Source organism: Vombatus ursinus, unplaced genomic scaffold (genome assembly GCF_900497805.2).
Source record: "Vombatus ursinus unplaced genomic scaffold, bare-nosed wombat genome assembly UNPS02005286.1, whole genome shotgun sequence".
In the NCBI taxonomy this organism is placed as follows: domain Eukaryota; kingdom Metazoa; phylum Chordata; class Mammalia; order Diprotodontia; family Vombatidae; genus Vombatus; species Vombatus ursinus.
In genome coordinates, this window is record NW_020945064.1 from 12,891,146 (window position 1) to 12,916,388 (window position 25,243).

At 42.5% G+C, this 25,243-nt stretch overlaps 1 protein-coding gene across 3 annotated transcripts in view; it reads right to left on the reverse strand.

Annotated features, from left to right (window-relative positions):
• Positions 1–24,952, reverse strand: part of KIAA0513 (KIAA0513 ortholog) — a 68,390-nt gene extending 43,438 nt beyond the window's left edge. For 2 of the 3 annotated variants that reach the window (XM_027846580.1, XM_027846556.1), the window contains exons 1-2: positions 24,847–24,952; positions 17,075–17,219 (exon numbers count right to left, since the gene is read on the reverse strand). The gene's annotated coding sequence lies outside the window, so the exon portion shown is untranslated. Of the gene's footprint in view, positions 1–17,074; positions 17,220–19,063; positions 19,142–24,846 lie in introns of all 3 variants that reach the window. The other variant, XM_027846565.1, reaches the window with a different exon arrangement.
• Between the last annotated feature and the right edge of the window lie 291 nt (positions 24,953–25,243).

The window sequence follows — 25,243 nt, forward strand, 5'->3', positions numbered from 1 at the left end:
CTTAACCCCAATTGCTCCCTACCCCCCAAAAAAGTTCATGAACCAAAGAACCCCTGATCCAGTCTAACCCTATCATTTTATGGATGCGGAAAGTGAAGGCCACAGTGATCAAGTGAATTGCCCAAGGTCACATAGGTATGAAGGGTCTGAACTTGGGTCCTTTGACTATGAAGCTGGTGTTCTTTGCACAACATCACACGGTTTCTTAAATAAGGACATGACTAATAGGTGAGAAACAGCTGGACCCAACTGGTTTGCCCTTCCATCCCCCTCTGGGGAGCTCAGAGGAGTGTAGCATACTTTTATCCTCCCAGCATAGCCTTAGTAAAAAGAGTTACATTCTCCCCCACAATCCTATTTTTCTGTTCCACTGTGTTTAAGGAAATGCCCACTTATTTGGCATTTAAGTTTTTTTTTTTTTTTTTAAAAAAGGTGGCTGTTGAATGACAATGAATTAGGGCTGGCTCACTTACTCCAGGAGCCAAACCCTAGCCTCAGAAAAGCCAAGGCAGCCTGGATGGGATATGAAGGACTTGCCCACAGAATGCCCAGGGACAGCAGATGCTATGGGAGGAAAGCAAGGTGATGGGGGCAAAGCTTCATTCACTCTCTGATTTTGGTGCATCTGGGACTCCACAAAGATCTAGTTTGAAACCAATGATCAGAGGATGTCTGTATCCCTAAAAAGTCATGGAATCACAGAATCAAAACTGGAAGAGACCATGTAGTCCAAGCCTCTCATTTCACAGATGAGGAAAATGGGACACTAGCTTGTCCAAGGTCACATAGAGGAGACTTTGAACCCTAGTTCCACTCTACCTTGATGGAGATCTAGAGGCAGCTAGGCAGCACAGTGGGCTTGGAGTCCAGAAGACCTGAGTTCAAAACTGCCCTCAGACACTTGAAAGCTGTATGATACTGGGTAAGTCACTTAACCTGTCTGCCTCAGTTTCCCCTATTGTAAAATGGGAATAATAATGGCACCTACCTCCCAGGGTTGTTTTGAGGATTATGAGATATTTATAAAGGCACATAGTAGGCACTTAATAAATGCTTATTTCCTTTCTCCTTTCTTTTCAAGTCAAAGGCTTAACCTGAAAGGTAGGACAGCATTACATTCCCCTGCTGGCTCCTCTAGAAGTTTAAAGCCAAGTCTTAGCCAGATCAAGGCCTTCCCCAACATGAACCTATCTGGCAGCCTGGTATGATGGGAAGAGCAGGAAACCTGGACTGAAGAATCAGTTTTAACAACTACCTTTATGACCACAGGGCGGGTCCCTTAACCTGTGGCTCAGTGTCATCAACTATAAAAGGATAATAATACTTATACTCCCCCCTTCTGCTTCAATAAGAATTGGGATTTCTGGAGATCCTCTTGTTTACCTCTTCTGAATATGCATCTTTCAGGGTTACCAGTCCCTTAGCAACCTTTGGAAAGGTCCTGCAAGCCCTTGGTTCCATGGTTCTCAGCAGCCAGCCTCCTCCAATCTTGAAGAGTTGTTTAAGCTCTCTTCTCAGCCTCCTCCTGCTCTAGATTTTCCTGCACTTCCAGTCTCTTAGAATAATAATTCATATCCTACACTCTTCCTGCTCAGCAGGTTCTTGAGGTCCATAGAGAGAATGGTGTCACCCAATTGATTACTTCAACCTCCAAGGCCATAGGAAAGGCAATATCTTTGTGTTTCTCCCTAGTTAGACCATACAAGGTAGGGATGATATGTATGACTTCTGGCTCAGCAGGCTATAATACTGAAGTTGTCCTGGCTTTAACTCCCATTGCTCTTTGAGGGGGACTTCTAGAAAATAAGGTGATCCGAGGAGGAAGGAAGCATCCTTTCCTACCTGGGTATAATGACAAGGAGGGGTCCTCTAGAAGTCCCACTTCCCATATGGAGCATGGACTCAGCTGGCTGAGTTGTCCCATAGGTCCCTCACTGCCAGTATTAACCTTATAAATATCAAAAAGTCCAAGAAGGCCTTCAGTGAGAAAGTCAAAGTCTACTGGAGCAGAGGTGGTTCCAGTAACAGCAGCATGATGGAGCTCTGAACAAACACGATGTTGGCACTGGGGAGAGAGGCCCCTAGAGAAAAGAAGATCTCATTCGTTTGCTTGACTGGACAATGTGAAATGTAAAAGTCCAGACACTGTGTTCCAAAGAGCCTTAAGTATTAGCCTCCCAACTGACTCCCAGTAGTGATTTTGCTGGGTTCTGTTTTTATCATTCTGTGAGAATAAGCTACCTACTCCATTTCTAAAACAAAACAAAAACAAAAAAAGCATTCCCTATTCCTTTAGTTGTGAGAGAAAAACCACCATGGTAAATAGATAAGGCCAAGAGCAACCAGACCCACATTCCCTCTGTGATATGTGACATGGGAAAATCAATTTCTCCTCCCTGGGCCTCAGTTTCCTCCCCTGTAAAAGGAGAGAATTGGGCTAGATGGTCTTGAGGTGCTTTGCAGCTCTAAATACTACGGTCCTATGCTCATCAGAAATGAATGTGTTGTTAGAGTTCATTGTTCTAAATTTACAGCAGTAGATCAAGAAGAGCACAACTTGTTTTGCTTATCGTGAGTAAGGAAACACACATTCAGACCTTCCACACAACTGAAATAACCGCCACCTGGAAGCATTTTGCTTCAGGTCAGTTAGTATAAATCTGCTTCGTCTGGTTTGATATCATTTATTCTTCTGCCTGACCCATGGGGGGCATGTGTTAGGAGACTTAAGAAATACTAAGAGCTCTAGGCAAAGGGAAGAGGCAGACAGCTATAGGTAGACCCTAATACAGGCTCAGATCTGTAGATTGGTAGTGGGCATGTGAATGGAGGGGGTGGCAAATACAGACATTCCCCATTCTTCAAGCTCAGCCAATTGGATTCAGGAAAAATAGTCATTTCAACAAAGCTCATCATGGGGAAAAAGGCAGATGTCCGAGGCTAGAGCAGAACACACGGTACCATATTAGCCCAAAGTTTATGCCAAACCAAGAAAGATTTAGGGTTGAAAATAGCCTTAGACATCTAGTCAACTTCCTTTGTTTTACTGAGGAGGAAACTAAAGCCGGAAGAGGTTAAGTGATTTGCCTAACGTCACACAGGCAAGTAAGAGACAGGGCCAGGATTCAAACCCATGTCCCTTGACTCATCCAATTTTCTTTTCATTGTGCAACATAGTCGACAGTCTTTCCTTTCTCCATCATGCTAATTCTATACATTCTCCTCATATCCCACCATAGAACCACAGATTAGTAGAACCTTTGAAATCATCTAATGTGACGTGATTATCTCCAATTTATCCTGTAGATGGCATGTTTGAACCTGGTTGTTTGCCTGTTCTCTCCCCCATTAAACCACTGAAGTCCTTGACAGTCAGGACTATCTTTCGCCTCTTTGTAGCCCCAGCACTTAGCAGTGTATACTTAGTACTTAGGCACTCAATGTAGACTTGACCTAATCAAACCTCATTTTATGGAGACCCAGAGAGGAAAAATGGCCTCAAAAACAGGGAGTGACAACCTGTGCCTTGAACCCAGGTTTCCTGACTGCTATCCCAGTGTTATCCAACCCCTACTTGCAGCTTACAGATGCATCTACTTGCAGGATGCATCATCAGCTGAATATGGTAATTCTGTCCTGATCTCTACCTACTCATTCCTGATGCAAAAGATAGCAAGACTCAATCTCAGTTACATGTGAATAGTCAGTCAAAAAAAAAGGTGACATTTAATACCTGCTATGTACCAAGCACTATGCTAAGCACAAATACAAGCAGAAATACAATCCCCATTCCAGGAGTTCACAGTTTAATGCGGAAATGGCATGCAAAACACTCTGTACGAGCAAGCTATATCCAGGATAAATTGGCAATAATCAACAGAAGGTAGGGACCAGAATTAAACACAGATGTGTGTGTATCCACCATATTGACAAGGAAAGAAAAAATCTAGCTTTTTTCAAAAAAAGAATGACTTTATTGCTGCCCATTCTTTCTTCCCTTCCTTGCTTCCCTCCTCATTCCCACCCCATCTCTCTACATAAGGAGAACAGACTGAGGTAAGAAGGAAGTTACAAAAGAAGGGGGATATTTAGATAGGCAAGTGAAAAGAAAAGGTCTTCAATAACACTGAAGAAAATACTAAAAAGCTTCATGACTCTGACCAATGCATGAACCAATCATGACTTCTGAGGACCTACAGGGATGTGTGCCTTCCTCCTCTCAGCAAAGAAGTGGGAGGCTACGGGGGCAGAATGAGGCATCCATTTTCGGATAGGATGATGACATGTTCATTTGTTCGCTTGACAATACTTCTTTATAAGAAAGGTTCAATGGGGGTGGGGGAAGTCATTGGAATATGAAAATGGTGTTATCTTTTGTTAAACCATCAATACAACTGAAAATAAGTGGTCCATTCCACTCCAAAAATAGATAGCTGGACCTCTCCATTGAATCACACCCCCACACTCCCAAGTAGTATAACTAAAGAGATGCTAGGTATCATTACTTTTATTGGGTTGCAACACTTCTTTGACTGTGATACATAATCATAGGTGTAAACAATTTCTAGACACCTTTTCTGAATCCATCAAAGGCATAAACTAGGTGCAGAAAAACATCCATAATCAATTTGGGAGGAGTGAAAATGCTTCAAGCCACTGCATAAAATGAGATGAGACTGGCTGAAGAAAACCAATCATGCCTTAAATAGGGCTAAAATAAAAACAATCAGCCAGTTTGGAATCTAGGATTTCCGGTGGCAAGCCAACCTAATGATAAAGCAGCTTCAGAAAAGCCCCTGAGAAGGACCACCCTACTCTTGCCTTTTGACCAAAGAAAGATCTTTCAAATTTCCCAAGATCAGGATTTAAACGTCCACTTGTCAATGGTAAGTGTCCCCAGAAAAGCAGTGGCTAACCACAGTGTTTGAACCCTCTATAAGGGTCCCAACCCTTGGACCACAATGAAGAGTGTGTTATTCATCCATCCAGTTGTGTCTGCCTCTTGGTGACTCCGTGGATCACAGCACACCAGGCCCTTCTATCCTTTACTATCTCCCAAAGTCTATCCCAGCTTGTGCTCATTGCTGCCTTGACACTATCTATCCATCTCATCTATGCCATCCCCTATGCTTCAGGAGAAATTCATAAGGACTTTGGGAAGAGAAAAACAGATTTTTATCCAACCAAGAGCTGTGAATTACTCCTTTGCCATATGCATTCTTTTCATACTCTTTGCCCATTTTCTCCTGACTATGTAATTGTAAAAGGATTATGTCCCAAGCTTTTGGACAGAATGGTTGGGGAGAGGCTTACTCTACCATCTTAGAAAATAAAAGTTAATTTATATTAATCAGTCAAATAATATTGAGGAGGAAAGCAACTAGTTAAATGATACTGGGGAACATACTGGATGGGGGTCTAGTGATAGTACTGGAAACACTCAGGGTTGTCCCCAAGAACCCTCAGAAAAGTACTCAGCCACCTGTGGGGCCTCAGACCACTAAAGCGCACGGGAATTGGTTAGTTGTTACCCTGGAAGGGCTATTAAACAATTTGTTTTTTAAAGATTGTGATTCTGGCAAGCTTAACTGCTCGGAATTCAAGTATTTCTATCTCAGAACCTGAGGAAAGGAGTATATTTTGATCTTAGACTCTTCATGAAAAAGATAGGAGGTTACTTAAGGGTAATACACATAACAATATTCCCGGCCTTCTATTTAAAAAAAAAAATGCTTAAACAGGCCTCCTAGCAACTGGCCTGTCTGTCTCCTGTCATTCATCTGTCTCTACCAGGTTTAGTTCTAGAGTTCATCTACTTGGTTTCTTTTTTTTTTTTTGGAGGCAATCTAGGTTAAGTGACTTGTCCAAAGTCACACAGCTAGTAAATGTCTGAGGGTGAATTTGAACTCAGGTCCTCCCGACTCCAGGACCAGTGCTCTCTATTCACTGCGCCACCTAGCTGCCCCTTTCTTTTTTTGACCAACTTAAATAAAGAAATAAGTCACTTAGGTATTTATGATGTCCTCCTAAGAAACAACTAAGAAAGGAGAGACATCACATTTTAGAACAAGGTCATCAACAGGCTATTATACTTATAAAACAAAAGTAGAAGGCTGGTATGAATGTCAGTAATAAAAAAACAAAAATCATTGCATATGATGAAGGTCACGTTTATCCACTAAGCAAAATAAATACTGATACATGGATATGAGGGCAAAGTACTCCATCATCTTTGCCAAGAAAACCCTAAGAGGGGTCAAGAAGAGTTGGACAGGATTGAACAACAACATGGGAAGCCATCCTCAAAAGCTTGGTTCTTTGGAAACCATGGGATCCTAGCAAGTGACAAAATTATAGTCTCTGTAGCTGCACAGCTCAGACGAGATACAAATCTCTTCTCAAGTAATCTGATTTTCCTGTTCGCAAACCAGCCAGGCTCTACAAGGAGGAGGTGAAGTCCCAAGGTTCTAATATCAATACTTCCACAAGCTAGCTTTGTGATCTGCTGCTCATATGAAAAAAGGAGAGGATTGGACCTCAAGGGCCTACTAAATGCTGTTCCCTCTGAAATTACCATTCATTTTCTCTGGATATATCTTGTATGTATTCAATTATTTACATGTTGTCTTCCTCATTAGAATACTCTTTAATAATTTGTTGTTCATTTTTCAGTCATGCCTGACTCTTTGTGATCCCCATTTGGGGTTTTCTTGGCAAAGATACTGGAGTGGTTTGCCATTTCCTTCTCCAGCTAATTTTACAGATGAGGAAACCAGGGCAAACAGGGTTAAGTGACTTGCCCAGGGTCACACAACTATTAAGTGCTTGAGGCTGGATTTGAAGTCAGGAAGATGAGTCTTTTCTGATGATAGGCCCAGCTCTCTATCCACTGCTCTACCTACCTGCCCTTTTCCTAAATAGCTAGCATTTTATACAGCTTTAAGGTCTACAAAGTACTTTATAAATAGCTCATTTGATCCTCAAACAATCCTGGGGAGGTAGGTGCAATTATTATCCTCATTTCATAGGTGAGGAAATTAAGGTAGAGGTTAAATTCCTTGCCCAGGGTCACATAGCTAGTTCACTTAACTCTCTAAGGTTAAGTCTAAGTCTGTAAGTTGCATAGCAGGTACCAACCTGCTTTGGAAGGGGGAAATTCCTCTTTAGGAGCTTCCTATACTAAGAAAATCACAGGACAAGTAAAAAAAAAAAAAAAAAAAAAGCAAAACAAGAATTTAATGTCAGGTCTTCCTGACATTCAGTCCAGGACCCAAATCTTTTGTGCTGCCTAGCTACCCTCAGAGAAGGGCAAATTTTATGGGTTTTTTTTCTTTTTTGGGGGTGGGGGGAGGGGGTTGGGTTGTTTTTTGTGGTTTTTTTGCTTTTCTTTGAATCTCTAATGATTTGCACAGTTCATGACACATCCTAAACACTTAATAAATATTTGTTTACTGACCCAGTTTCAAGTTTCTATCATTAGAGAGGATCCCTATTGAGCAAATCTCTTGCTACAGAGCTGATAAGGCACATCCCCATAAAACTTTCTCTGACTACCACACGCCCCCAGTGATCTTCCTTGCCTCTAAACTCCTATAACACTGATTATCTGTCCCATGCCCTTCCTCTAAACCCTTCTGTTTTACAGAAATGGAAATCTCTTTCTAAATGCTAAAGCAAGCTCCGGTATTATTAGCATTTTAAAAAGTCCTGTTGGACCCATGTTTCCTCTAACATCTACTCCCTGTAGTTTAACTCAACTCAGACTCAGAGATTCCCTAAGGGTTTATAGATGTGAAAAATACCACTAACAAGGGCTAATTATAACATATTAGGGCAGCTAGGTTTCACAGTGGGCCTGGAGTAAGGAAGAACTGAGTTCAAAACCTGCCGCAGGCCCTTATTAGTTCTGTGACCCTGGGCAAGTCATTTAATCTGTTTTCTCATTTATAAAAATGGACATAGGAACAATAAACACTCACCTCCCAGGGTTGTCCGTGAGGATCAAACAAGGTATTTGTCAAGCACTTTGCAAACTTTAAAGAGCTATAGAAATGCTAGTTATTATTAATATATTTCAAAGCCTATCACTGCATTTCAGAGGACGCCTTTTTAAAATGGTAACTAGATATCCCCCCCTAAGACTTCCCAACTTGGTATTATTTCCAGATTTCACAAAACCTATTACTACTGCTTCACATAATATTCTCATGGATTTGGGGCCTGGTATGAACTCCTTGGACCAAAAATTATAAAGCAAATCAGGTTCACCTTCTCAGGAAGACAGAGAAAAACACAGACAGAGATAAAGAGAGAGAGAGACTAGAGGAGGAGGGAGGGATGGAGGGAGGGATGGTGAATTTGAGGGGATGAGAAAAAATACCGTGCTCAAAGGTGGAAGACTTGGCCTCATGTCTATTCATTGCTACTTACTAGCTATATGCAGGTGGCTCAGGCTAAGACTCAACTTCTCTATTTGTAAAATAGAGATAATACTACCTATATTGTTCACCTCCCATGAGAAGTTGTGGCTCAAAGGACACCTATGGCTAAAGTGTTTTGTCACCATGGAGTGCCAATTAAATGTTAATAATAGTAGCAATGGTAACACCTCCAATGGGAAGATGCACTAAGAATATAAATAGATGCATTTTACCTGTGATGACTGGTCCCCATTCCTTTCCAAATGGTTTCTTTGTATTCATTTCATGTGTGTTATTTGTTATACGTTTGCCTGAGGAGACTATAAGCTCCCTGAGGGCAGGGCTTTTTTTTTTTTTTATTTGTATCCCTAGTAGTCTTGCACCCTACTTGGCATACAGTAAAAGCTTAATAAATCATTTCTGAATTCATTTGCTGAACACAAGGAACTCAGTCAGGCAGCTAGAGCAAAGGATACAAGATAAAGTAAAGGATACAAGATAAAGATACAAGATAAAGGATATAAGAGTAAAGGATACGTGTAAAAGAACATAAAGGCTTCCAGCCCACTGGATGAGTCCTATGCAGCAAATTTATGAATGCTGCATAAGATAAGAAAGTATGGAGCAAACTTACATCAATGAGTACAATACAGGGCGATGCCTGGCACACAGCAGGTGCTTAATAAATGCCCATGAAATTGAGTCGAAGAGATCCAGAGATCATCTAATCAGACCTAGGGCAGGAAGGAACCTCATCAGCTATCTAGCCAAACTCCTTTTTACAGATGAGGAAACTGAGGCCTAAAAAAATGAAATGGGAGCAGCTAGGTGGTGCAGTAGATAGAGCACTGGCCTTGGAGTCAGGAGAGCCTGAGTTCAAATCCAGCCTCAGACATTTGACACTTAGCTATGTGACCCTGGGCAAGTCACTTAACCCCATTGCCTAGCCAAAAAAAAAAAAAAAAAGAAAGAAAAGAAATGAAATGATTTGTCCAGGACTATACAAGTTATATCAGAGCCAGGATTTGAACTTGGGTCCTCTGACTCTACTCTGAGAATGTGCCTCCTATCTAACCATAATGATCATGGAGAGGAAGATGGAAAAGGCAGGCTGCTGAGAGTTCTGTTGGTTAATTTCCCTTCAGGATTTCTAAAGAAAGGCCAGAGTAGATAAGGTGCTTTTGTTTGTGCACCAGAGACCCAATTAACCCAGGCAGGGTGGAGCAGAGTAAACCCTTTCCAAAGTATCTGAAGGCAAACACTCGTTCATCTGGGCGGGGCACTCAGGAGGTAAGAAAGATGGACAGGACCTGGTCTCTCTTCTGACTGTTAACCCTCAGTCTTTGGGGAGGGGCAAGCCTCAGAGAGGGAAACAAGCCCAAGCTCTCTTTATTTCTACCCAGAACCACCAGGTTCTCAGAAAGGTCACTCAGCACCTGGAGGGAAAGAAGGCAAGATGATAAAGCTGACAAATATTGCGAAACCTAAAAAAAGATATATATGTTGCAGTGAAAAGCATCTGTGCACCAGCTGACTGTGCTCTGGAGGGACCACCTCCCTTTTCAGGCCAAACCTTATACCCAGCCGGTTCTACACCACAGGCCTGAGAACCCAGGATGCTAGAACTGATGAGGAGGTTTAGAACCAAGAATATCAGAGCTGGAGGAGCCATTAGAATATACTGATATGCCCGGGACTCAAGCACAAGGACCCTAATCTCCTTCACCCCAGAAACTGAAGTGGTCCAAGTTGGGAGAGAAGGAGGACCATGCCTTTGATCCCTTGGGGAGTTAAGCTTGGATATTTGTGATTATACCTTTTGAAGTAAATATTCCTTTATAAAAATTTTTTTTAAAATGCTAATGCATTTCTTCAAGGTTTACAAAGCATTTTTGTCACAAGCATCCGCCTGAACTAAAAAAAAAAAAGCCCTGGGAGCTTGCATTCTCCAAAGACAAACATATAGCAAATAAAAATGCATATGAAATGAATGCAACTCAATCAGAGGGTAATGCTCCATTCAACCAAACTTTTTTTTTTTTTTCCTGTGAGGCAACTGGGGTTAAGCGACTCGTTCAGGATCACACACCTAGGAAGGGTCAAGAATCTGAGGCCACATTTGAACTCAAGTCCTTCTGACTCCAGGGTTGGTGCTCAATCCACTGGATCACCTAGCCGCTGCTTCCATTCAACCGATCTTGACATAATCATACAAATTAGGTAAAGAGTCTCTTGTCCACCGCTATGCCACATACTAGAAATTCTCTCCTTTTCCTTGGCTGTCCCCACCCCCAAAATGGGGCCAGAACACATTAATGCTTGAACATTGTAGCTCATCCTTGTCCCTAAGGGAGACATTAGCTCCCAAACAAGAAAAGAGCAGCTTTTTTGGCCCCAGTCCACACACTGAGTCAGCCACACACACTTTCTCCCAGTTAGCTTCTTCCGTCTCTCATATTTAATCAGTGACCAGGTCTAATTGATTCAACTTCCCTCACATCAACTCCTCTCCACAAGTTCTGTCTCTTATCACATCTCACCCACACAATTGTACAGTGATAACAACTACCATTATATTACTATACTATATGTGATATTATCACATATGCTATATAATTTCATTGATCTAGGCAACTTTCAGAGTGGAAAAATCTCTCTACCAATGCAGGTTGGCATTTGCTCTACAATTTGTAGTTTTAGAGGGCTGAACACTGAGAGGTTTAGCGATTTACCCAGGTCACACAGCCAGTGTATCACAGGGGATTTGAACCAGGTCTTCCTGGTTCTGAAGTCAGCACTATCCATTAGGCCATGCTGCCCCTATTATAACTGGCCTCCCTGCTTCCATTCTCTTTACCACCAAAACCAACCTTCACATAGCTGCCAAAACTGACATTATTGTTTCTTGGCTCAAAACACTTTCAACAACTCCCTGATCTTTACTCAGGGTGTCCCAAAAGTCTCAGGGCCATTTCAAGTTATTAAACTTTTAAAGTTTTCAGCTTAAACCTTTAAATTATGAAACCTTAAGCCAACACCGACACTTTTGGGACACCCTGTATTGACCAAGATACAAGTTCATCGGCCTGGGATTTAAGGCCCTCAGCAGCCCGCCTAGCAGCCTTACTTCCTATTATTTCCCTTTTTCAAGCTCTATGATTTCGGTCAAAGTGGACAATGGGCTGTTCCCTGAGTTCTGCCCTGCTTTTCCTGCCCCTATGAGTCCCCAGTGCCAGGAATGATTCCCTTCTCATCTCTGCCTCTCAGAATGCTTATCTTTCTCCTTCCAGGCTCAGCCCAGGTACCTTGGCCACTGCGAAGCCTTCTCTAGCCTCTCCAGCTGTTTGGGCTCTCTCGTCATCTTCAACTTACCTCATCCTCAACTTTTCTGTGGGCATGTTTTTAGGATAAAACTCACCCTTTTGTAGTAGAATGTAATCTATATCCCCAGTGTCTAGCCAATGGGAGATGCTTATAAGTGTTTGCTGAACTGAAATGAGTTCAAAAAGTATCTACTATGTGCTAAGTGCCTGAGAAAAACACAAAATGAAACAGTCCCTGCTTACATTCTCATTTGAGGGAACAACATGTACAAGCAATATGATGTCTATGCAGAGTCATTTTGGGTGGGAGGGCACAGATCTAGTAAAAAGCACATTTTATTGAAAATAGACATTCCAGAAGGCACGATGGAAGGACTGGAAGAAAAACATTGTATGTGGGGCTGAAGTGAAGAGGTACAATAGCGCAGAGAGTGCTGCTCAGGAGAAACACAAGGATCCTGAGTGCAGTCATACGGCAGAGGAAATGCCAATTTGATTATCTTTCCCTGGGAAAGCAATGGAAAAGGGAAGGTAGGAGTAGGGGTACTAGGAGTAGGAGCAGATGCCCAACCCCTGGTTCTGCTTGACTCTAAAGTGGATCCTGAGTCTAGGCATCTGAGGTATTAATTACAATAATGTTCCATCCTTTAAAGGCTATCCATCCTTTATACCACTGCCAGAACAATCTTTTAAAAACAATGCTATTACCCTTTGACCCAGCAATAGCTCTTCTAGGGCTGTATGCCAAAGAGATCATACAAATGGGAAAAGGACCCACATGTACAAAAATATTCATAGTAGCTGTTTTTGTGATGGCAAAGAATTGGAAATTGAAGAGATGACCATCAATTGGGGAATGACTGAACAAGTTGTGGTATATGAATGTAATAGAATACTATTGTGCTATAAGCAATGATAAGCAGGCAAACTTAAGAAAAACCTGGAAAGACTGGTATGGACTGATGCTGAGTGAAGTGAGCAGAACCAGGAGAATGTTGTACACAGTAACAGTCACGTTGTGAGATGACTGACATTGATAGACTTAGCCCTTTTCAGTAAGGCAAGGATCTAAGACATCTCCAAAGGTCTCATGATGGAAAATGCTATCCACATCCAAAGAAAGAACTATGGAGTTTGAATGCAGATAGAAGCATACTATTTACTATTTTTTCCTTCTGTTTTGTTTTATTTCCTCTTTCTTGTGGTTTCTCCTACTCGTTCTAATTCTTCCTGACTAATGTAGGGTCAGCCAGGTGGTGCAGTAGATAGAGCTCTGGTCTTGAAGTCAGGAGTACCTGAGTTCAAATCCAGCCACAGACATTTACTAGCTGTGTGACCCTGGGCAAGTCACTTAACCCCAATTGCCTTAGCAAAAAAACAAAAACAAAAACAAAAAAAAAGTGACTAATGTGAAAATATGTTTACTAGGAATATATATGTGTAGCCTATATCAGATTGCACACCATCTTGGGGAGGGAGATGGAAAGGGAGGAAGAGAAAAATTTTAAATTCAAAAGCTTATGGAAATGACTATTGATAAATCAAAATAAATTAATAAAAAAATTTAAAAAACAAAACAAAACAATGCTTTAAGAAGTCACTTTCTTACTCAAGGATCTACAATGGCTCCCTATCACCTACTGGTTCAAATCCAAATCACTCAACCTGATGTTCAAGGGCCTCTAGTCAAATGATGCCATCTTACTCTCTATTCTCTAGAATGGGCCTTCTGTTCTAACTAGACCCCTCTCCTTACTATGTCATACCACTGTTTTCACCAAAAACATCCTTTCCCTTCCTCTCTAGCTTTATGTAAACAATATGCTTTCTTAAACACCCAAATCCAGGCTCGCTTCAAGATTTGTCCAAGGGGTCTGTGTAGATTGATAGAGATATGTATTTATATTTTTAAACACACAGCATAAGCTGGTCATCCATTAAGAGCAAATTTAACAGACTGACCACCCAAGGGATGCCATGATTCTCCATGAATGTCAAAAGAGCCAAAGAAAGGCCTCAAATAGATTGACTAGTTCTCTATAAAGGATTCATGGAAACATATGGACAAGGATCAGACAGAATCAGAAGGCAGGGACAGATGAGTGGAAAATCTTCACTGATGGAGCCAGTACCTACACTGACATGGATTCATGATTTCAACTAAGGACACAACCAAAAAAAAAAACAAAAATTTTAAAACATAATTGCACTTATGGACTCTAACAGTCATATTGAATTTAAAAAGAAACATTCCATCCCTTTAAAAATACCTGGGAACAAGGAGTGAGCAGAGGCTTATTTATATTTATGTGAAAAGCAGCCAAAATAAATATATATACTTAAATAGCTTTAGAAAGCTTGCTTTAAGTGTATTGATTACTGTCTCCTTGCAAGGCCTTCTCAGTATCTCTTTTTTCCCCATGGGGCTTGAAATCGAAGCCAATTTTCCGGCTTAACCTCAAATGTTTTAACTGAAAACCTATCCCTGCTGGTCTGTTCTTTATTTTGGAGGGAGGAAAGCTCTTTAAGAGTGGTCTGATTATGAATATTCGTTATAAGGGGTTTGTTTTTCTTTTATAATGGAGGGAGTTGGGAGAGATAGGTTTTTAATTTTAAAAAATTAAGTATTGTCTTACAGGATCCAGTAGAGGATCAGTGAGATATTGGCAGCAGGAAACCAACAGGCCTAGAGTATACACGTATGGAAGATATCCAGTTGGATGTTTCCAAACCATTCCTTTATTAGTTTTTCTTCAATCCTTCTAGGATTCATTGTTTCACCAGCTTTGGTGCTGCTCCTTCTTCTAAACTGAAAGCCCTTTATGTCTTGGGTGGTGGTTTGAGTTATTCTGGCTGAAAAGTTCATGGCCCGGTAGATATTCTAAAGAGGAGCTTCTTCACCCTTGGTTCTCAGGTAACAAGACAAGACTGGCTCTTACTGGAAATCTTTCAGTCATGACCCACCAGGACCTACCAGAACAGGCAGTCCATTAACTTAGTTCTGAGTAGCCAACGTCAGCACATCTCCATGCCACGGTGAGATATCACAAGAATTCGAGCAGAGGTTGCTCAAGCATTAAGTTCATAAACTTAAAACTCTGCAAAATGACCCTAGAAAGTGAGACTGTCTTCTATTAATAAAAGGCAACAATAAAACTGAAGACTCTCAATTGCCACATGTGTCCTAATCGAAAACCATTTTTTCCTCTCTTGGGTATGACTTTCTGCTGAGAAAGTTATCAATGCACAGGAAGGCAGATAATAATGTCCTTAGGCCACAGGGATGGGGAAGGTGCAGCCTCAAAGCCACATGTGGTCCTCTAGGTCCTCAAGTGCAGGCCACATGTGACCACAAGGTTGCAGGTCCACCAGCCCTGCCTTAGGGTAAAGCATGGACATCAAAGTGTCAACAGAGAGAACTTTGTACTCTAATATCAAAAATTGGACCAACCCTGCTCTGACTTTATTTGATTTGATTTGATTCTGCTTTTTTTCCTTTGATTTTGCCAGCATGGGCACTTCCCAGTTGGGAAGCCTCTTCTACCATTGGGCAGAGAGTTTGAGTGACTTGCTCCAACTGTCACACAACTAGTCAGAGTCAGGACTGGAACCTGTGTCTTCCTCACTCCAAAGCTGGTCCCCTTTCCATTATGTCACGTGGCTCCAAATAACAAATAAATTAGTAGAAAGAGCTGATCTCAGTCAGGAAAGTCCAGCCACTAACATATTAACTGTGACCCGGGGACAAATCTCTTAACTTTGTAGTACCCCAGACAACTCTAAGATCAGAAACTGCAGAGCATATGAGCATGTACACTGAATCAGGAGGGAGTAGTCCCAATGGGAATTCTCTGCATAGATGCTTTTCATCCCTGCTATAGAGTATCCACAAGGAAACAAAACAAAACAATTGCATGTTTATTATCGTGCTTTACATTTACTGAGCTAATATTTCAGAGGTTAATGTCCAACTAAGCTTTTCATGCTCAAGCGTCCTGTGTTTTCACTCATTTACAAACTAATATGGTACCCTACCCAATCATTCAGCTCTAACCCTAAAACAATGTTTTAGGGATAGGGAAGAGACTGCACCTGTGATTTCATTGCAGTCAGAAGCTCCTGGTGAGGAAATTCCCTCTACCAATGCAGGGTGAGTACCCTTTCTGCCACATATTGCAGAGTCTTGAGTTACCTGGGGCACTAAGAAATTTGCCCAGGGTCACACAGCCAAGATGGTGCTGGCTTTTGGAATAGCTCTCTAACTACCACTCTTGAAACTGGTAACCAATATTTTATGGAGCATATAAACATACATTGTATTTAACACATACCCCAATCCCATCACCAAATATAGTTAGAATGAGGCATACGGTAAAGAGTTAGGCAAAAAATGGTTCTTCCTCTGTAGTGACTAGGCAAGTCCACATGCATGTAAGCATAGAAAGCCATGAAAACATTCCCTAGCAGAAGTTAAATGAATTAAATTCAATAGAATTTAAGGACTTATGTTCAAGGCATACTGGAAATACAAGGGTAAATATGACATTGTCTACATTCTCTTAGTGGAAAGGCATGGATAGAATTTAAAACTAAAAGGGACTTGGGGCTTATCTGGCCCAACGCCCCTGTTTAAAGATGTCCTAACTGAGGCCAAGACAGGAGGATGCAGAGCCAGGCCCTCTAACACCAAACCCAATGCTCTTTCTGAAACACAACACTGTTTACTCATTTCTTCACATTTTCCCAAAACAATCTACCCACAGTTCTCTCTCTCCATCACTCCCTATCATTTTCTATGTCAAATCAAATGTATTTATATATATAAATTCTCAAATCAAATGTATTTATGTATATACATTCTCAAATCAAATGTATTTATGTATATAAATTCTCAAATCAAATGTTCTTATATATATAAATATCTCCACAGAACCTAAGTGTCTTGAGAGTGAGAATGTTGTGGATTTTTTTTGGTATCTGTACTGTATCCCCAGCACCTGGCACAGTGCCTGGCACACAGTAGGTGCTTAATCAATGCTTACTGAATTGATCAATAGTGCCTACCCTGGAGAAGCTCAAAGTCTAGCTGGGGAACTCAACAGATCAAAAGTCTCTGCTTTGTTTTTTTGGTGTCATGGCTCTTACTCATCTCATCAGAAAAACAATTATTCTGCCACAGTAGAAATAGAAAGAACCACCATCACCATCACCACTATAAAAATTAAAAAACAAAAACAAAAACAACAAAACCGGAACTCCCACCCATCTGAATTCTAGGTAATTATAATGATCAAATCTGGTTTCAAAGAAGAAATGTGAGAATACACCTACCTCCTTTCTTTGAAGGAATGGGGGCTTTGGATGGGGATCTTCCCGATGTGTAGACTGTTGGACTTGACCAATGCGTTGGTTGGTTTTGTCAAACTGCCTTCTTTCTCTTCTTTCCTTTTTCTGCTTTGTAATATGAGATGGTTTTCTGAATGGGGAGGAATAGTTGGGGACATGAAGGTGATGTCAAAACAAAAGATAACAATAAAGTTGAAAAAAAAAAAGGTTGAGTCATCAGTATGATTTTTCACCTCTGCTTCAGAGTTTTCAAGATGGTGTCCTGCTGTCTTATACCCCAGATGGCCTGGCCACCCTACCTTAAGATGAACTGAAATCGTACAATTCTTCCCAAGATTGACTGTTGGTATTCTCTGGCAACCAAATTACTTTGTGGTCACCTTTTTATAGGGAATTTAATTAGCTTTGTCAGTCAGACAAGGAGCATTTAAGTATTTGCTGTGTACTAAGCGCAGGGGATACAAAGGCAAAAACCAGACCCTGCACTCAAGGAGGTCACATTCTACTGGGGGAAATAATATGCAAAATAAAAAAAGTGCATAAGATATATACAGTATAAATGGAAGATGTCTTTTTAAAGCTTCATTTCCATTTGGCCAATAGGCCTGAGGGTACCAGGGATCTAAATTTTGACCTGCTTCCCCTAGAAGATTCCTGGACTGCATTCTTAAGAAAAAGAACAACAAAAGTATGTCACTTGAGAGTCTTCTTTGAATATAACCCTGTCCAAAGTGGCTCCTTTATAAATTTGCTTACATTGTATTACATTTGGTCAGGGCCCCTAAATTACTCCATTTTGCTATCATTCTTGTCCAGAAATCCACTAACTAGCTCTTTGACCTTACCTCTCCCTAGCCCCTAGTTGCCTTTCTCCTAAAAAGTTGGATTGGAGCAGGAGTGAACCTGAGATCTATGAACTTGTGGGTGGTTTTATTAAAAATATTTTTAAAACTACATTTCATAATTGGTTCCCTTTTGTAATCCTATAAAAATCCTAATAAAAGGATCATGCTGAGAAGGGCTCTTCATCAGACTTCCAAAGGTGTCCATGGCACAAAAAAATTATAAAGAACCCCTGATCTAGGTGGCACAGTGGATAGAGCACTGACCCTGTAGTCAAGGAGGACCTGAGTTCAAATGCAGCCTCAGATACTAGCTGTGTGACCCTGGGCAAGTCACTTAACCCCAATTGCAAATAAAAAAAAAAGAACCCCTTATTCAAAGTGTCCTTCCTGAGGCCCCTTTTCAGATCCTAAATTGAGGGTTGAACCCTAAATCTGTGATACTGTGTTTCCCCATGTTATAATTACCCTTCTCTAAAAATCACCAACTCTACATGAAATCTGGAGAATATCTGTCCCCTCTACTTCCTTCTCCCTGAACCTGATCCCCCCCCCTCCCCAAACTACCTAGTAGATCTTCATATTTAAATGTTTCCTTGCATAACAACCAGAGCTGTTCATCATGAGGACAAACTATTTGCTATCCCTTAGCAGGGCATCACTAGATCATAACGGGCTCGCCTGGGAGCCAGGAAGACCTGGATTCCAGGTCTACTTCTGAAACATATTGACTGGGTGACCATGGGCAAGTCACTTAAGTTGTCAATGTTCTTGGCATTTCTCAGATCATAAGCTGCAGAGAAGGTGTGCGCCTGCATTTTTAGAAGAGATAGCGGAAACTCATTTTCTCTAGAACTCTAGACTGATGAGGAGCTATTTCAGTTATCTAAATAGACTGTAGGGCTTCTGGATGTAATCTGCTAGCTGGAGGGAGGGGACAGGGGGACGAGAGGTACAGGAGAGGAAAGGAGACCAGCTCGTTGTTTCACTGTTTCATTTAGCTTGTGGTGTAGCAAAATGTGCACTGGGCTGGGAGTCATGAGATTGGGGACCAGTCTTGGTTCTATCATTTACAAGTAACTTCCATTCTTAGGTTCTGTTTCTTCATCTATAAAATGGAGATAATACTTACATTTTCTAAGGGTGTGGGGAAGACAGTCAATCTTCACGTGCTTTCAAGATTGGGGTTATTAAATTTAAAACTCAAAACCTTATGGAAGTGAATGTTGAAAACTAAAGTTAAAAAAAAACCAAAATTATATTGTTATATTATTATTGTTGTTTTTATTTTATTCTATTCCCCCTTGGGAAATTTATTTTTCCCCATTTATCCTTTGTTCTCCCTTTAAATCTGGCTTCCTATAACTCCCTATCTCACAGAAGATGTGGTAGCAAAAAACACAAGTATTATACGGAAATGTGGTCATTATTCTTATTCTTATTTGGGCCAGAGGAATACAAATTCAGGTCGGGCACTACTTCCATCTATCTTATATTCTTTATTTGCTTCAGCTTTACATCTTGGGGTGGCCACCCCATCTCTGTTCTGGTGGCTTAACAATCAGTGGGGCTCATTTATTCTGGCATTTTCCCTGCACCAGCATTAGCTTCTCAGTGGGCTCATTTCAGCTACCAAGTAACGATCCCTTGAAAGCCTTTCTATTCTCTTTAAAAAAAATTTTTCCAGCTCATTGGCCATTTTAACCACTATTGAGTCATTTCATCTGAGTCACTGCTGGCTGTGGTACAGGGCCCAGCAGAGCTTCCTCAAAGCGCACCTGGCTGGAGCAAAGCTTTTGCCAAGGAATATGGACCTCTAGGCTCTATGCCCATCAATTCACCAATCAAGGATGTTAAAGTGGATTTGTCTATTAAAAAAAAAAAAAAAAGAAAGGGCCTTACTTCTCTCTTCTTCCCTATTTATTTGTCTCCTTCAAGTCATCCCTCTTCTCCAGTGAGTCATAAAATAATGGAATTTTAGAGCTAGACAGGCCTTTAGCCTCTACCACTCATCATGATTTCTTCAGAGGTTGCAGAGCATCCTATGAATCAGTTTCCCAACCCCCTGAGGATTAAAACAGTTTGAGTTATGTAAAGTCTTCCCATACTGCTCCTTAAGTACCTGCCCTGACACTTCTACCTCCGAATCCCTTCTTCCTTTGGAGGAGTAAATTGTCCCAAAGACCAGAAACATTAACCCAAAATGTGCTGCTTTTCGCATATGAAGATGACACTACCTATCCACCTCTAATTTAACGTAGTGGGGAATAGGTTGTTATGAACCATCTACATTCTCAACGTGCCCACCTTGAAACCAGTGGCAGGCATTTGCAACAGGGCTCTGAGAGGCAGGGGAAAGGATACAAGCCCTGGGAACCTGATACAGATGGTGAACTCCAGGAGTAGAAAGAGCCTCAAAAAGGGAATATGGAAGAGAAGCAAAGACAAGCTAAGCCAACTTAACTGTTATGCCAAGGGTCTGCCCTATAACCCATAGGGCAGCTAGGTGGTTGATTAGAGTTCTGGGCTTGGAATCAGGAAGACTCATCTTCATGAGTTCAAATCTAACCTCAGACAATTATCAACTGTGTGACCCTTAACCCTGTTTGCCTCAGTTCCTCATCTGTAAAATGAGCTGGAGAAAGAAATGGCAAACCATCCCAGTTATCTCTGCCAAGGAAACCTCAAGTGGGATCCCAAAAAGTCAGACATGACTGAAATGATTGAACAAACAAGAGAATTAACAAACGTTCCTGCCCGATTAGATGGGACAGACATCCAATGTGACAAATCAAAACTCCAGAACTCAGATGAAATACCTCCAACAAGCAACTTTATCCCTGGGAAAGTTTGGCTTCTCAAAGCTGTTAAGCTTTGTTCAAATCAAAGCACATAGCAATGCCACTTTATATAGAGAAGCAGTCAATTATTTCAAAGATTCATGAATGACAGTCACGTGTGAGTCTTCTGCCAACCCCAGTGAAGTTTTCCCTTTGCAAGGATGGGCTAAGTTAAGGCCCAACTACAGAACACAGCTCAGGCACCCTACAATCTTAATCCTAAACCACTACATGGCCAAGGTTGAAGGCGTTTCAGGATCTCCATTTCTAAAGGGGCTAGACTAAATAACCTCTAGGATCTATTGACCACAGAGCTCTACCTGCTATGAACCAATGTGCAATTTATGATCAATGGTGGCATTTGGGCTTATCAACCACTCCCATCCCCCCAGTGACATTTGTAGGGAACCATGCTCCCCTCTCCTGGTCCTTTCCTATCACTTCTTCCACCACCAAGAGTCACCAAGAGGCTACCATTAACTCATTCCTTCGTCCCAAAAACTCACCCTCTTCCTTGATAGGGCAGAGCCGAGTTTGAGAGATCTGGCATTCTTCTTTGCAATGGTTGCTATCCCTTGCATTAGAACAATGAATTACAGCCTTGAAAAAAAAATCCCCCTTACTAGCCAGTTTCACCACTCTATACTATCAATTGCATAAATCTTCCTTTCTTTTATGCAACCTCAGCTAAGTTTCTTGACTTTCAAAACACAGCATCTCCAAACACCTATGCACGTTTCATTCTTCCAATGAATAACCAGCAGACCCTAACGTTTTCCTCACAGACATCATGGGAAATTAGCCATGGAAAGGACCTTAGAAATCTCCTCCTTCTACACAAGGAAATTGAAATCCAGGAAATTTAACTGAATTGCCCAAGGTGATTAAAGTTGATGTGCATTCTTCTCCCTGCCTCAGCTCCAACTGCCCATCTATATTCTGTGACTTCTATGTAAAACTCAACTTGTTTTTATTCCCAAGATCACAAATTTGGAGAGTGAAAGGACCTTAAAAGGTCAACTAGTCCAACCACCTCATTTTACAAATTAATAACTGAGATATAGAGTGGTTAAGTGACTTGCCCAAGGTCACATAGTTAATTCTACTCAGGTAGGATTCAAACCCAGGTCATTTCAAATCTAGCACAGCTTTCGCTGTCTCATGGTACTGCCTTGGAGAAAACCTCCTTAAGCAAAGGCAACATGTTATAATTGAAGCGCCACTGACTTTGGCATTCAAATAAATACATGGAGGTTTATGTCCCAGCAAGTCATTGTTTCTTTTTTTTAAATTTTTTTTTTTTTTGGCTAGGGAATGGGGTTAAGTGACTTGCCCAGGGTCACACAGCTAATGTCATGTGTCTGAGGGTGGATTTGAAATCAGGTCCTCCTGACTCTACGGCCAGTGCTCTATCCACTGTGCCACCTAGCTACCCCTAGTAATTGCTTCTTTTTAGAGGTCCTTCTCTCATTGAGAAAATGGAAGGGATAGCTAGCTCTCTTCTGGCTCCAACAATCTTTGATCTCAGATGAAAACTGGAAAAGGTAAGAAGGCAGCACCTTCAATTTCACAACCATCCTATTTCTCTCTAGGGTGGAAGACAAGGAAAACTATCGGATGAGTTGGGCCAGAATTAAAACGCTCTATGTTGCGTCACTGCTTCAGAAGCCACCTAGACTAAGTATTTGGAAATCCTGTTCACTTAAGCAAAATGGACTTCTCCCAACTCTACTTCCTTCTGGGTTTCTTAAATACTCAAACAAATCTAATCAGTAGCAGTGGAAAGCAGAAGGCTGCCTTAAAGTTAGGGGCGGGCTGCTCTGCTCCAGGGTTAGGAAGTTGGCCAGTGACTCAGGAAGGAGGGGAGCTCTGCCAGCTGGGAACTTTTATTATTATTTTTCTTAAAGACCTAAGACTCATATAATACAATCAGCCCCTGATTAGCCCTCCCACACACAGATCCTTGACAGAGGGCCTGTGCCTCCCCGTCAAAGGGTTTCACACCCTCTTCAAAGGGTGCCCTTTAAAGACCTCCCCCCTCTTCAAGGCTCCCCGGGAAGTACAATTAACGTAACTGGGCAAGTGTACACAGAGTGGTTTGCCCCAACTCTAATCCCTACTACCCCCTTTATGATAACCCTAAATGAATTTCCCTAGGAGCCTGCCTTAGCTGTAAATCCATGAAAACCCTATTCATGAGGAAGGGTCTTCTAGATGGCTATCTGCAAGTATTTGGAGGGCTGTGAGGAGGAATGAATCAATGGTCCATTGCTCCCCTAAGAGTGGAACCAGGAATAAAGGATGGAAATCCATAGAGGTAGATTTAGACTTCATGTCAGAATAAACTTCCTAACAATTAAAGGTGGCCAAATGTAGATTGGCCTGCCTCAGAAGGTCGTAGGACCTCCCTCCTTTATCCATACAGAAGGTACATGACTACTTGACAGGTATGCTATAGTAGGGATTGCTTTTATTTTATTTTATGCCTGTCTTTGTATTCCCTGCACTTAACGCACAACAGGCGCTTAATAAATCCTAGAGATCAGAGCCATTTGGTTTTTCAATGGAAAATATCAAAGGCAACATTTTTGCTGAGGCAGTCTTACCAACACAAACCACAACACTAGTTCTAATAATCCACAAAGGGGAGGCATGTTCTCAAACGCTGTCAGCAGGCACCAAACGGTGAATGAAGGTGGGTAGGGGAGAGGCGGGGAGGACAGGGAGACCAGAACAGGAACTGAATTTTAGTATTAAAGAAAAAGAAATTTTGATTTCTATTAACTGTTTCCCTTTATTGGGCTGAATCCGGGCGTAGTGTGTATAGCTCCAGCCCCTCGATCCTTCAGCCCTGGTTGGTGGGAAGTTACACCGGTTTAGGTCCGCCGCATGATCTAAAGCAGCTGTGGCCCTGACAGCTGTTGGCCTGCGCAGGGAACACTGACTCACCACAGCGACAGCTTCCACGTCAGTGACACCTCCTTCACCTGGGCCAGGGAAGAGGCGGGATTCTGCACCTGGCCTTGGCACCGAGCACCAAACTAAAGGGGGCTCAAGGCTGACGATTCACACAGCAAAGTCTCGTCTGGCTCTTGCCCCCCGCCCCCATTTCCCCCTCTAAAATCCTGCAAACTTCGGGAAGCAAATGACTAACAAGAGAGAAAGTAAGCCGCTCTGCTCCCGCTTCCTAAGGCGTCTGTCTGCCTTGGAAGCGGCTCTAGCGCACCCGCTAACAGCTGTCCGGGGGCCCTGGAAGAAGATGTATTACTCAGTGCGCGAGCCCTCAACCCAGCTGAGGCAGTGCAGAGAGTTGGGAGGCCCAGCACGGAGGTGGGGAGAGGGAAAACTTGGAAAAGGAAAAAAAAAAAGCAAAAGACCCCAATGGCATTGGATGGAGCTTTGCTGACTTATTTCTCGAGCCCTGGGGGAACACAGGGCACCATAGGGCACAAGTCCACGATACCCTATTGCCCAGGCATTCTGCCCTTTCTCCCAGGAAGACCCGATGTTCCCCTCCTCCTAACTACCCCCTCTCCTTAGACAGTACTCGCATGGGGGGGGGGGGATCCTTTGCCATTTTTAATTCCCAAATTGACCCGGGTTTTGCAGAGGACCCCCCCATTCCCATAAATCCCTACAACCTTCTCCCTCAACCCCCCAACACACTCCAGGTTGCCTCTTGTGACCGCACAGAGCTCCTTAATCGCGCAGAGTTCCTAAGGGGCCACATCATTTCCGATCGATGCCCCCTCCCGCCATCTCTCCAGGACCCCTAATGCCCTTCCAACCCTCCAGAGACCTTTAAAGCCTCATGCCACCCATGAAGCCCGAGCTCACCCCCAATTCCAACTGATCTCTCCGCACTCTAAACCCCAAACCCTGAAATCTGCTTCCCCATCCCCATGCATCCCGCATGAGACACCCCCCACCGCAATCCTTTGCCTGTCCTCAGCTGGACAGGTCCCTCTTCCCGCCCCCCACTGCACTGCGCTGCGCTGGCTCCAGGCCGGGTGAGCCGGGTAGGGCAGGCATTTCCCACCCTCGGGCTGCGGCGTCGGCGGCGAGCCCGTCTTACCGCGGCGGGCTGGCCCGGCAGGCTGCCTCCAGTTCCCACCGCCGCAACAGCAGCAGCACCCAGGTTCTCCTAATGCGCACCGCCCGCAAGCCCAGCTGTCAGTCCACCGAGGCTCTCCGTACTGCGCAAGCGCCAAGGCTGAACCCCTTTTCGCAGGAAGCCAGCCAATGCAGGAAAGAAGGGGTGGGGAGAGAGGAGGGATGGTGGAGTAGTAAATGGTCTGGTATCACGTGATTAGGGGAGGTGCCAAGATTCTGAGGCTGGGGCTTACCTTCTGGTGTGTCCTTCCTCCCTCGGTGCTCCTCCGGTTGTCGTTATGGATAACATTTTACAAAAGTTAATGCCATTTCTGCAACTTTTCTCACATCTGCTCTCTCCTTTATGCCACCACCTTAGC